We start from the raw sequence: 13,801 nt of genomic DNA on the forward strand, positions 1-13,801 counted from the left end.
CAGAAATTTAAGCCATTCAGAAGCACAGAATATGCACTAACAGCACTCCAACAAAAGGGTAAGGTTTATAATCTAATTAATATATGTTAAACCTCTTTAACGTTATTAAATGTTAATGCTGAATCACTGATATGTGTTGGCTTGCATTTTTTGACAGTTCTAGTTCAATTTCAAACAGTTTATTTTATCTTCAAGATCTGAGGTGCTGATCTGCTGCTGCTTTCAGTGGTATGGCAATAAATATCATGTAACATGCCATTCAAACTCACATTGTTTGCATTTAACACTGAATAAAGCACATGAGATGTACCTGAGATTTATCCTGTTGTTCAGCTGCAAAAAATAGAAGCCATTTCTAATATATCAATTCAAAGTGTTTGTTAGATCAAAAACTCCTTTTAAAATGGAGTATACTCCTTCTATCACGAGCCATTGCTTTTATTTAGAACACGGTTTAAATCAGCCTTTAGGCTTGATCGTTAAACTTGCTCCTTTTGGTCCTCAATCTGGCAACCTGTGCTTGCATTTGTTTTAATCAAGGAATGCAATACCTAGTTTACGATGACATGTACGATGACATTACGGACTGAGCAGAGGATGTTAAAAAAGGTGCTGTGGCTTGATTTGAATAATGATACCTTTGGGAAATCTGACTTACATAAATGGATTCTTTGTATACAAACAGCTCCAAAGAAACTGTTGTATCAGGTTCCCAGTCCTGAATAGAAAAGCTAATCAAGTGTAAATGTTTTACTGCTCAGTGCTGTCATCTTAACATTCTCCATGGAGACATTACCTTATTCCTCTGGCCGCCAGGAAACTGTCCAGCTGCACCTGTGGGCAGAAGCTGATGGGATTAAACTTTACACATGGAAGCAAAGTGTCACAAACTTACTCCAGGCTTTCCTGTGACTTTCAGGAAAGCTACCATCAGGTAAGGAAGGTATCATGGACCTTTGGTTACACCTAATGTCTTGTGATTGTTAATTAAGATTGATTTTACCCTTATATCCAACACAATGAGTGTCTGTGTAGTGTTGTGTTCACAAATAGCTGACAAACACATAGCTCCACTGCATCAAAATTATACATGCTTGTTAAAACCACTGCAAATCAATGAATAAGGTTTAAGCATAAAATGACGTACTGTATATCCCACTGGTGAGAAGTAAATTTAACATGTTTGTCTCTGTGTGTGTGTGTGTGGGGGGGGGGGGGTTGTTTTGGCAGGCATATATATGTGTGTATATGTGTACAGTTGTTTTTGTGAAGCTGGCTCTCTGGTTTGAAACGGGTGGTTCAGGGTGAGTGCAGGTAATAATGAGTCTCTCCCGAGACTTTATTAGAGTTCAGTAAGACTCTCTGGACGTCTTTGTGTAATGCGGACATTCCCAATATCAGAGCAGATGCCTCCCACTCTGCCTGGCTGCTCTACACATGCATCCGCAAAAATACATGCGCGCATATACACACAGGGCCTTAGAAAAACATTAATCATTTAAACTGGGGCCTAATTCCAGCTACTTCACCCGCACGCCAATCACAGCGGACTGAAATTGATTGCAGATTTGGCTGGCTGAATTGAGTTTAAGAAGGAAGATCAGGTAATTGAGCGTATAGGTGAATCCACACCATGTGCAAACACAGCGCTCCAATCAGGCCTTAAAGGAGGAATTTATCACATTACAATTCTGTTAACATTTACTCATTTTAGAATAAACTTAAATATATAATATTTTCACTCCTGTGTTCTGAAGAATGAGGTTGAGCAAATGATAAAAGAGGGTTTTTTGGTTTGAGCGATGCATCCCTTTAAAGCTCAGCCAGTTTGTGAATGATTTTTTAAAAGCCAGAAGGGGATTTTCTAGGGGGATTTTTAATATAGTTGATTGAAAATGGTTGATTCTTATAATTGTTTGTGTATGACTCTCGAAATTTCTGGTCTGACTTCACTAAACGTCTTTAACAGAGATATTTCTTTTTTTGGAGCTTTTGATTTTGCTACCTTTAGTATAATGCATTTTTATCTTTTGCATGATAGGTTTAGAAAAAAGGTACATGATGGTACACATAATGTTCCTTAAGGACCAGTTTTGTACCTTTGTAAAAGTTGTAGCTTATATGGTACAAAAAGACCTCTAATGACACTGTTATGTACCTTAATTGAAATTAAAGTACACAATTGTTCTCATAACAAAGGTGCATAAGTATTGGACAACTTCTTCTTTAATTATTAAATAAATATGACTGGAAAGGCAAAGTGATTTTACGAATAATTTCCATATTAAAACATGAATCATCATTTAAAAGCATGTGTTTAAAGAAACTCAAAATCATGAATTATTAAGTTCTATAATACAAAACAACGGGTAAAACAAAACTATAGGTATTGTAAACTAAACATTTAAGGCATTTTAATAACCATTTGATAAGCGTTTTCTGATAAATACATTTTAATTATTGATATCTGCACCTTTTGGCGTTTGCTGTCCACTACACAAGTCCTGCATATGAAAAGTGTTTATGCAGACATTTTAGTATTGTATAACTAATCAAACATTGTGCATATCTCATTAGAATACTTTTGCATCATTTTATTTCTATTTTAAAATTAAGTTAATGAAATTAACTTTTAAGCGATTACAAAGGTGTTGTGTAAAAATTGGAGGAAAAAAAGTTTTATATTGTACATGGGAGAATGTATTTCTGTAACATTTTTGCAAAAAGTGTTGTGAAATGTTTGATTTAAGTTTTTTTTATTCTTTATTGTAAATAGAAAAGGTGCATTTACACAAAAATAAACTTTAAAAAAAAAACATTGTTTAAAAATGTACTTAATGTTTTATATTTACTGAAAATAAATTGACGCATTTTGGATATACGTAGCAAAATGCCTTTAAATAGTTCTTGAAGGATCATATTTAACCAAATCTGCTGGTTTTGAAAACCAAAGGTACATTTTGGTTTGCCATGGTACAAATCATGTACTTAAAGGTAAATCTGCAATGGTACAAATTTGTTTCTTTGTCTTAACTCTGTTCCATAAAAAGGTACTGCCCCAGTGACAAGGGTTTGCACAACATTGTACCATTTTTTCTGAGAGTGTATTGTAAAAAGTTTATTTTGCAGCTTCTATAATTTTTATTGCAGTTTTGTGAAATATTCACGCTACTGTACACATCTTTTAGTTGAATTTTGCTGTTATGTATTTCTAAACAGGTTTGTTGAGATCGCTGACTATATGCAAGTTTTAAAAAAAACATTTTCTTATCATCTTTTTTTTTGCAAACTATTTGTTTGCAATTTCATACTTTTAAAAATCTTCCTAGTCTGCTCTGGTTGGTCACGTGGCTAAGTCTGTTGTTATTGTATAGATTTATGGGTAACAATTTAGTGTCACAATTCCAGCTATTTACTACTGCCTAATTACCTGCCTATTATTAAGATAATAACTTGTTAGCAGTTATTACTACCCAAATTCTACCCAATTCTACCCAAACCCAGCTATTACCTTACTTATTATTAATATGCAGCTAATTAATAGTTTATTGAACTAATAGTCTTAGTTAATGGTTTGGAATTGTTGATGACTTGTTTTGGCAGATTAGAATTGATTCTTTCTTTTAGGGGACAATATTTGTTGTTCACTTTAATCTTTAAGACTTTGCAGACCTTTTCCATTCACAATAGTTGCATAGGGCACTGCATGTAAGGTAGTATTCAAAAAAGAGTATCTTTAATCAAATTGTTCAGAAATTTGAGCAATCAAAATATTTGCTTTAATATTATTAAACTTTTTTTTAAAATGTAAAAACTTCTTTACATAATCTGTGATTTTTAATTGTCAAAAGACTTTGTAATCTCCAGGCAACATGCTAGTATGTTAGTAGCCCGTAAAAATGTATGCTTTTGCAAAAGGGACTGATTCAATTAACCGAATACAGGCTGAGTAAATAAATAGATGCTACACGGCTACCACTGAGATCACATTAACTCATTATTTTAAAAAAAAAGTTTGGCAGTTCATCAACAATTCATGTTTATGTTAAAAGCTTCATGTAAGAGGCAAAAATTGCATCTTGTGACATGCATCATTTCCACCAATTATGAAGTTAGCCGAAGTTCAGGAAGAATAGAATGAGGTCAATTTTAAGGGGGGCAACTCCACTTATAATTCTGCCATACAGTGAAACCTACCTCTGAAAGCAATCTTTTTGCAAATAGCCTGTGAATTTAGGATCATGTGAAGGGTGTCAAAACATCTGAAGAGAGAGTGGAGATTTGAAAATGAGCCTTTGGTTCTGCAAAAAGTTAGGTTTAGACATTTATCTGAGTAAAACATGACAAGAAAAAAACAAGAAGAAATATATAATATGTAATTCGATTTTATATCATGAAAACTGACTTGATCTGCTATTGGTTGATCTTATATGAGTGAAAGTTTGTCGTAAGTAAACTTAGAAACTTAGAGAAGAAATCATTAGAAAAGAGATGTTACAAGGTGAATTGGGAAGTCAGTTTTGCATTGATAAATAAGTAATAATACACACTACATATTCCATAATAAGTGGCTTTGATGGTAAATATTGCTCATTTACAGGCTCGTATATTCTTTGTCAACGTTCTTTGTTACTCCCGCATTGTATAATTTTTTTTTTTTTTTTTTTTTTTTTTTGCTAAAGATAGCAAAAGAAGGTGATTATCAAGGCCTAGATCAGACTGGGTTTTAAAGCCATGGGTGTTATTTTAAAGCCATGGAAGGACCATAAGAACAGTTTCAACTAATTTTTAATATGACAATTTTTACAGTGTGCCATTCACTACACTCTCAGAAATAAAGGTACATACGCTGTCACTGGGGTGGTAATTTTTCACATTTCAAAGATACACATTTGTACTTTAAGGGTGCATACTAGTTCGTAAAAAGTACAAAAGTGATCCTCTTAAAAACTATTTTATACTTTTGGGGTACCAATACAGACCCTTTAAGTACAAATGTGTACCTTTTGAAAAGGTACCACCCCAGTGACAGCTTGTGTACCTTTATTTCTGATAGTGTATACTGTCACCTTATCAGCTACACGAACTGCAAAATTAACACCACCTACTGTACTTGCCTCACTAAGTTCAGCAGCAACCTATTAATCAGAAGCTCTCAATTGAGGTACTGATCAGCAGTGGTGGGAGTAACGAATTACAACTACTCACGTTACTGTAATTAAGTACATTTTTGGGGTAATTGTACTTTCATGAGTATATTTTTAAGTCAGTAATTTTACTTGTACTTGAGTACAAATTAAGCTGAATAATGTAATTCGTTACTTTTAAAATCACAATTCGTTACAGAGTACTGTAAATAAATGAATATTTTAACCACTGACTTCGGTAGCCAATAAAAAAAGCTCATCTTAACGGACCAATGAAAAGCCTGGTACATTATTTGAGCCGAAAAACAAGCTGCAGATTTACGTGAGCTGAGCAGTGATGGTATTGTTACGAAGTTATTGTTCTACACATGGAGATTCAAGACACCAACCGTTCTGCGGTTTCTGATGGTTTGTTTCGCGCTATTAGATTAATAGCAAAGTTTCTCCAAAACTTGTAAGTGAAGTGATATTAAAGTTTAACGTTTAAACCAGGGCTATTCAATTGGTGAACTTGGCCCGCGAGGCAATTTGTTCCGGCCCTCCAAATAGTGTGACCAAGACATCAAAAATAAAATTTGTTGTTCAGTCGAAAAACGGCTGCTTTATTTAGGAAGTGACATGCGTCGTTCAGCACGAGCTGCATTTGAAGGCTGCGCAGACAGAGCCTGATTCACCTGACAAAAAAAGCAAGTGGCGCGAGCAGCCGAAAACATTTGGATAATTTGTTAATTACGGTTAATTCATCGTAAAGGCTTCTCGGCGCCGCGTTTCTGTCGCACGCAAAAAACCTGCAGCAACTAAAAGTTATGCTACCTGTGCGCTAGTTTAAAGATCCGAGTTTAAACCAAGGCTAATATTTACGCACACTGGATTAACTATAGCAGCGGGCCATTCACATATCGTGTCTTTTCCGCACGCAAGTTCGTTATATAAGAACATTTGCCAATATGCGCGTGCAAGCGGACCTCACACCTTCCAGACACACCGATTAGAAAACGTTTCACACCGTAGCGTGGCTTTCAGTGCAATGTAAACAAAAGATATGTTAATCGAATTATTGCAAATTATTACAATGATTATGTATGTCTGAACGCAGATGATAACAACAGTTTACTTGAATACTGACCGAATATAAAGCTTAAACTTACATTAGACGTGATAACCGTGAAACCATTATTCTCAAGAATCGTACAAACAAAATCTACAATTGTTGCATCCATAATTGTTATGCAGTTCACATAACATATGAATGTACACATGTATGAATGTAGAAGAAGCCTACTTAAGCAATGCACTGCTTTTGTTGTGCTTTAAAATACAGCATTTGATTGTTTTCCTATTGTACAATGCACTAAATGATATTTCAAAATACAATATATTAACATTTTAATGTTGAAAAAGTTAATGTGGGTGTCTTAAAGAGCAAAAATAGTATACAGCATATGGGCTCTTATATGCTGTTGTGTAATCACTCATATTGCAAGTCATATCTCTCCGGCCCCTCATTTGGGATGCTTTTCATGAACTGTCCCCCATGACAAACTAATTGAATAGCCCTGATTTAAACTTTGCCTCAAGTTGGAAAAGGCGTTGTCGACGTTTGCTGCATTTTTTTCTTAATCATATCGTCTTTTGATCATATGAGATAAAAGAGGCATCATTTGAAACTGTAAAGAATCTATTTTTATTTGTGTATATTGCTAATGTGTATTGTAAAATGTGTTTTAGTGTCTGGATCTTGTCTGATTCAGCAATTACGGATCAATAAATACCACCAGCGAAAAAGTAATTTGTACTCTGAGTACTTTTTTTAAAGAGTAATTTGTACTTTTACTCAAGCACTTTTAACCCCAGTACTTTTACTTGTAATTGAGTATAATTTTAGCAATGTAACAGTACTTGTAATTGAGTACAAATTTGTTGTACTCTTACCACCACTGCTGATCAGGCCCAACCTGGCTTGGCTTCCGTGGCCAACTAGCCTTGGGCTACAGGTTGTGGATAATCAAGACAGAGGCAGCCTGATCAAGACTTGTAAATTTCAAACATATTTTAATTTTGTGATTAGGGAGGCTAGATTTCTAAATCCAGTGAAATGATCTTTATGAAACCCCAAATTTGAGTTTTTTGGTAGTTTTTATAGGGGACAAAACATTCAATGTGTACAGTCTGAAATCAATTGTTTGGGAGTGCATTGGGCCCAAAAAAGTGTGGCCAGTGTAAGACTGTATGGTTGATGACGATTTTGTTGATGACGAAGTAACAGATTGCACATTTCAAAATACCATAGTTAGCAAATGTGATACCATGTTGAATTCCAAAAGAAAGAATTTGCATTATAAAACCACATTTTTGGACTGTACCTATGTAAGGTATGTAAGGGCCTGTGTACATGTGTACATATATCTGTGTAAGTCAGTTTAGATACACATGCTGTTATCCCTTAGCCGTGTCCTAGTGTTTTGGCCTGGCCTCTGTTCTGTGTCACCATTCCCTCAACATACAGTAGGCACTGTGTGGACACAGAGAAAAGCCACCTGGGTTTCTCACAGAGAGTCGTTAGACTGCTGCAGTTCCATGGAAACTCTCTGGTGTTTAACTTGTGTCGGTGAATTGTAAATCAGGTCCGTTCTGGCAGACTTTTGGGTCTAGTTAGATCAGGTGCAGCATGTTAAAAGTCAGACACCTGCAGACACTCAAAAACATTGTTTCAATAATTGTCTAATTGACCGATTTCAGCACTATTCTGTGTGTTAGCATTTTTTTCTTCAGACAAATAGTCTTTAGTGCATTCTTATGGCATTTTAGATGCAATTTGTAGTTGAGTTTGAGAAATGCACAGGACAAGTCTGTGTATGAGCCAGAATGTGACTTGGCTCCTTAATGATGAGGTTATGGAAGATGTTTTATACATACTTTGACTTTTGCTCAGCTGTGGGGCAAATCATACCAAGTACAGTTGTAACCCCAAAGCCAGAATGCAAAGTTTCTGTTTCCTTGGATCGTGTTCAAAACACACAGCCCATTCTGTCGGAGTCTGTGCTTCCAGGCTACCTTTGCATGAGCATTTTCAAGCTGGGAAAATTTGTAGCAGATGCCACCTGTCTTATCCAATCAGTCAGTCCGATGGTTAACCGTCCACCTGATTTGTACAGCAGCCAAGCGTTGCCCTAAAAATGCTACTCCAGGGTCAACTTGAGGTGTGTGTTTTACTACAACTCATGCAGAACACGAAAGGGGTCATCATTAAAGTTTAAGAAACACATGTCAAATTTTATCAGAAAACAAGCTCAAAGTATTGCAATTTTAGTCAAATGACAGTGTTTCTTATTGAAATTGTATTTGCTGTAGGCACATAGCATGGTTAGAACCTGTTAGGTCACCAAGTTTTATCCCCAATAAGGTATTGCTTTTCTCCTGAGGGGAAAACTTCCATAATGGCTCATTATAGCATTTCAGGGTCTGAGAAAAATAGTAAATCTCAAAGAAAACACCGCTAATGTGACTGTTTTTCATTTTTCATGTTATCTGATAAGCTAGCTTTAGTAATTCATCAGGCCTGACAGGCAGAGGGAAGGTGCTGAAATGTGTATTAATGTAGCTCAGTTATGAGGAAATGAGCTGGAGTTGTAGCCAGCTCTGTGGTGGCGCACTGTGGCCTGCCAAGGGTGGAACGACCTCTAACATGAGCTCCCCATGCTCGTCCTGTCCTTTCCAAACCGACACTGCTGACCTCAGGCTCCTTGATGACTCACTCAGGCCAGAATAGAGGACAGCGCTGCCTTGTGGCGAGAAACCTCCATCTCTGTGCAGGGATTGAGTTGGGCAGTTGGACAGGGCTAAAAACTAAAGCACAGTGAGCCAACAAAAATAGTTCAATTGCATTTTAGTTATTTAATTTTAGAATTAATCAGTGCTGTTAATTCAGAGTTAATGATTCAAGAGGCTCATGAATAAATGCAGTGACTTCTCTTGGCTTCACTATGTACTTTGTCAATGTTATGAAGTATACTGTATATTAAAGGATAAGTAGCTTATCCTACTATAAGTATGCATATTCAGATGTGTCCACTCACATCCCTTGTTAATCATCATAATATAACTAGCATTCTCCACATTTCTTTTTATTTCATTTCCATCCTCATTGGATATGAATTAGCATATTAATCTACCATGCATGAGTTTTTCTCATTGTGTGTTTTCATGATGATGCATTCAAAAATCAGTGATTAAATGTATCTTTGAAAAAGGTCGCAGTGTTGCTGTAGATAATGTCTAGTGTGATTCTGCAATGTATTTAGCATGACCTTCACATTCTGTAACCATTTTGTGTACATCAGTTGTATACTCATTACTACCTTGCATCATCCCAGGAGCTGTTCTCATGTAATCCACCAGAGGCCGCTGTCTACAAACTGAATGACTGACTGACTGACCGATCCCCCCCACCCTTCTCCTTTCGCTAATACCAACCAATTGTGCTTTAAAAAGCACATATTGACCCGCCCACACCCTTCCCTTAACCCAACAGTGTGTTTTAAAAAGCAAATCAGAAAAACAAAAGCCCCGTGATTTTTATCATGTTTTCAGATTTTACCACATTCTTACCCTGTTATTTACTTGTTTATTTTATTTTTTAGATTTTGTTTTGTCTTACCTGCTTTCTGGAACCGTTCTTCACCAGACTCAAACCCCGTCGTCATGGTCAACTCCACTCTGCACCTCAAGTCCGCCGGCGTGCATCTCGAGCTACCTGACAAACTGGTAACAGCAGAAAAGCCGTCCATAGAGAGGTGCGCAGTCAGGTGGTTAGCGAGAAAAGCAACAGAGTCATACCCCTCCAAAGCGTTCATTTTAAAGATGAAATGCAGCCATATGTGGCTCTGGCTATTAATAATTTGAGATCTCCAGAAATGTATATAGGGCTGCGTTTTCCGACACAGGCTCATTCTGAAAACGTAGCCCTACAGGCGTTTCTGGAGACCGCGAATTACATAGCTAGAGGTACGTAAGGCTGCATTTCTTTTTTTAAATAAACTACAGGTCGGTGTGGCTTCGTTCATTTTCGCGCTTACCAGCTTACCACTTACCTCTGTATGGACGGAATTCTGGCTTTGTCCTGTTAGTGTGCCATGTACGTTGGTGGACTTGAGACGCAGTGAGGAGTTGACCACGATGACAGGTTTGAGTCCGGTGAAGAGTGGTTCCAGAAAGCATTTAAGACAAAAACAGAATTCATAAAATAAAGCAAACACGTAAATATCAGGGTGAGAATGTGGTAAAATCTGAAAATGTGGTAAAAAAAATCAGACAAGGGCTTTTCTTTTTTTGGATTGCTTTTGAAACGTGTTGGTTGGGTTAAGAGAAATGGGTGGGCGGGTCAATCGATAAAATGGATTGGGTTTAGGGAAGGGGGAAGGTGGGTCAGTCGATCGTTCGCTCAGTCAGTCAAAAAGTTGGTCAAAAAGTCAGTCGTCAATGGCCTCTGGTGGGTTTGCGCGAGAACAGCAGGCGCGAATGGCATTCGCGAGGGCAAAAACTGCAGAAAAACATACCACCGGGACGTATTTCGCTGTCTCCAGAAACATCTGTAGAGGTATGTTTTCAGATTGAGCCTGGGTTGACGTTTTCAGAATGAGCATATCTTGAACGTGTTAGTTGATACAGCTATTAGAAACCACCAGGCAAGTGTGCCTAAGCTAATCCCTGCAGGACATTGACCCTCCGGGAGCAGTGTGATACCTCTGACCTACAGGTTGAACTTGAAGCAAGTTCTGAAGGACCTTCCATAGCTGAAGTCAAAACAGAGGCCTAGCTGAACTGCGATCGCCACCAATCTGAGAATTCCCACTGCAACAAGGGACTTCAGGATGCACTTGTGACCCCATTCTGTCTGTGTTAGCAAGAGTTAATAGAAGACATTTGTCTTTTGGCTGACCCTCTCCACCCGTCCCCCTCTGTGGTGGCTGTTTCTGCCAAATCACAAGCCAATCATCCTGGTAATACCATCATTGTTGGATAATTATCCATCAAGGGACTAGGGAAAACCTATGCAATGTATTTTCCATCCCTTAAACCCCTTTATCAGGCTGGGCAGAGCCAGTGGCAGGCAGGTAAGCAAGTCACTTGAGTTTGTGCCATAGAAGCCTCATTTTGATAAGTCCCATTCAGGAACAATTTTCCTCGTTTCTCATTGGAAAAGAAGAACTTGTCAAGTGGGAACTTTACAGCTAAAGTAATGACACTTCAGGGATATCCCTGCAAGACAAATAGACGAATAAAAGTTTATGCTTTAGACGTAAAGCTAATCTAGGCTGGAAAGCAATGTGTCCGTGCATTCGAATGGAGTCCGTAGCTCAGCTGCCAAGCCAGATGTCAAGGCCCCGCGTGAAGGATGTTGGACGTACAGATTACGGAGAATTATTTGGATTGCCCGTCAGGCCACAGAGCAGACACACATCTGTTTTTATTCAGGGATCTTGAACAATCTGTGCACTGCGCTGGCTCTGCAGGCGTGGAGCCTCGTCCCTCTGTGGGATTCACCTACCCTGAGAACAATACTCTGGACCTGCTTCTGATAGTATTTCAAAATGCCTGAAAGATAAGGCTGAAGCTTTGCACCCTCTTTCTCTCTTCGTAGAAACTGTAATTTACGGTTTGCTCCTTAAATTAGAAGTGCACTGAAACGTCGGTCTCCCAAAAGGCACATTTGTTCATCTCAGGATAAGCGAAGAACACCCGGGTCGAATGCTCTCGGGGAGAGGCATGGCGAGAGAAGGTCTAGTTATTGTTGGGACGGCACTGCGTTGAAGTGTTTAGAGTTGTTTTTCCTCTTGGCCCTTTTTGTCACAAACTGTAAACTAGAGCAGTGATCGGCCAGGCAGTAAGTGTTTCCATCAGCGTTTCCTGGGTGAAAAGAAACGACCTCATAACATTGTTTGGCCGAAGTTCCAACACTGCGTGATCTTTGGAACCAAATCGCCAGGAACCAAATATTTGCAGTCAGTAGAACCTGCCTGCAGCTTCACCAATTAGGAATAAAAAACACACAAAACGGCTTATTTTCTTTTGGATCGTTGATACTCATGTTTACTTTACGGCTCATATTTTCACAACCCAGGACAGTGTTCGTCTTTTGCAATCTAGTCTTTGCAAATAAATTCTTTGCAATTTTTGTGTTAAAACCCAATGTTTTTATGTTATTATTATTTTTTTGCTACTTTTGTTAACTCTACCTTTTTAATAAATTTTATATAAAGGTTTATGTTTTACTGTAGTCTCTGATAATTTCAGTCTTAAAATATGAATTACTGAAATAATTAGGTTTAAAATTATGATCATTTAAACAAAAGTAATGTAAATACTGAAAGTAATTATGAGACATGATGAGAGAAAAAAATAAGGTATCTTCTATCCATTCCACGTCATCGTTTTCAAACAAAAAAAGGAAAACTAAGAAAACGGTAGTTTTTTTTTTTTGTTTGTTTGTTTTTTCTAATGCTCACAAAAAATGAGATTTTGGCTCAATTTTCGTTTTTTGGTTTAGGGCAGAAAAACGGATAAACAAAAATAAAACGGATATATCCTCCTGAGACCCCAAAAAAAATCTTTTTTTAAGTTTTTTTTCTGTGATTTCCTACATCCTTTGGATTAAAAAAAAATTCTACAATTTAGAGTTTTTACATTTTGTTTTTATTTTTAATTTTACAGCATGTCCACTGAAGTGGACCACAGGACCATTTTAGTTTGAAGCGACCGCCACTCAGACAATAAAACTCTACAGGATATGGCTGTAAAGAGATATTAATCCAATATTAATGTAACAAAAACAAAACAAAAGCCATTTTTTCCTTTTGTATTAAAATTCCTGAAACAGTTTAGTCTGAAAGAGAGCCGAACTAAAAAAAAAGAAGAAATGATATTAATCCAATTCAAATTTTACATAAAAGCGATTTAAAACTGATTGTCATTCTCTAATTGTCTGATTGTCAGACTCTAAATCAGTCTCCCTCAACTATTTTATAAAGAATCCTCTCTGATTCAGTTCTGCCCCCTACAACATGCAGTCTTTAATTACATTGAGATGGTCCTGGTGTCCACTATAGTGGACATTTAAAAAAAGGATGATATTTTGAAACACAAACAAGTTAACAGCTTTGAAAGCTAAATGTATTGTTCCTGACACTTTAATAAACAAATATATATGTAATAATAACAGTAAAAAAAAACATTTTAAAAGCTAAATTTTACATGCCTCTCTCCTTCCCATAAAATGTGCTTTTTGTATGTCGGCCATTTTGGATGCAGTGTAAGAAGTGGTTCCTAACATGCCAGCCAATCAAATGACATATCACTAGAAACTAGGACTTCACAGAGTAGCTCAAAAAATTCAAAGAAAATTCATGAAAACGCAATGTCCACTACAGAGGACACAAGTCAATGGGCGGGGTCTTAGGAGGATATATATATATATATATATTTAATTATTATTATTATTATTAGCTTATTATTATTATTATTATTATTATTATTATTATTATTATTATTAATATCATTTAGGCCTACAGTAGCTCTGTAGCTCTAAAACAATCATGCAAACCAGGTGCAGTTTGGAAATGATTATTTTTGCTTAGCATCAGGTGCACAGCAGCAAA

The 13,801-nt window shown here is 36.9% G+C and overlaps 1 long non-coding RNA gene across 1 annotated transcript in view; it reads left to right on the forward strand.

Annotated features, from left to right (window-relative positions):
* Positions 1-875: 875 nt before the first annotated feature.
* The window catches only part of LOC130240193 (uncharacterized), a 42,859-nt gene continuing 29,933 nt past the window's right edge, over positions 876-13,801 (forward strand). The window contains exon 1 of the long non-coding RNA XR_008838739.1: positions 876-934. This is a non-coding gene — a long non-coding RNA (uncharacterized LOC130240193). The remainder of the gene's footprint in view (positions 935-13,801) is intronic.

This window comes from Danio aesculapii, chromosome 13 (assembly GCF_903798145.1).
Source record: "Danio aesculapii chromosome 13, fDanAes4.1, whole genome shotgun sequence".
NCBI lineage: Eukaryota > Metazoa > Chordata > Actinopteri > Cypriniformes > Danionidae > Danio > Danio aesculapii.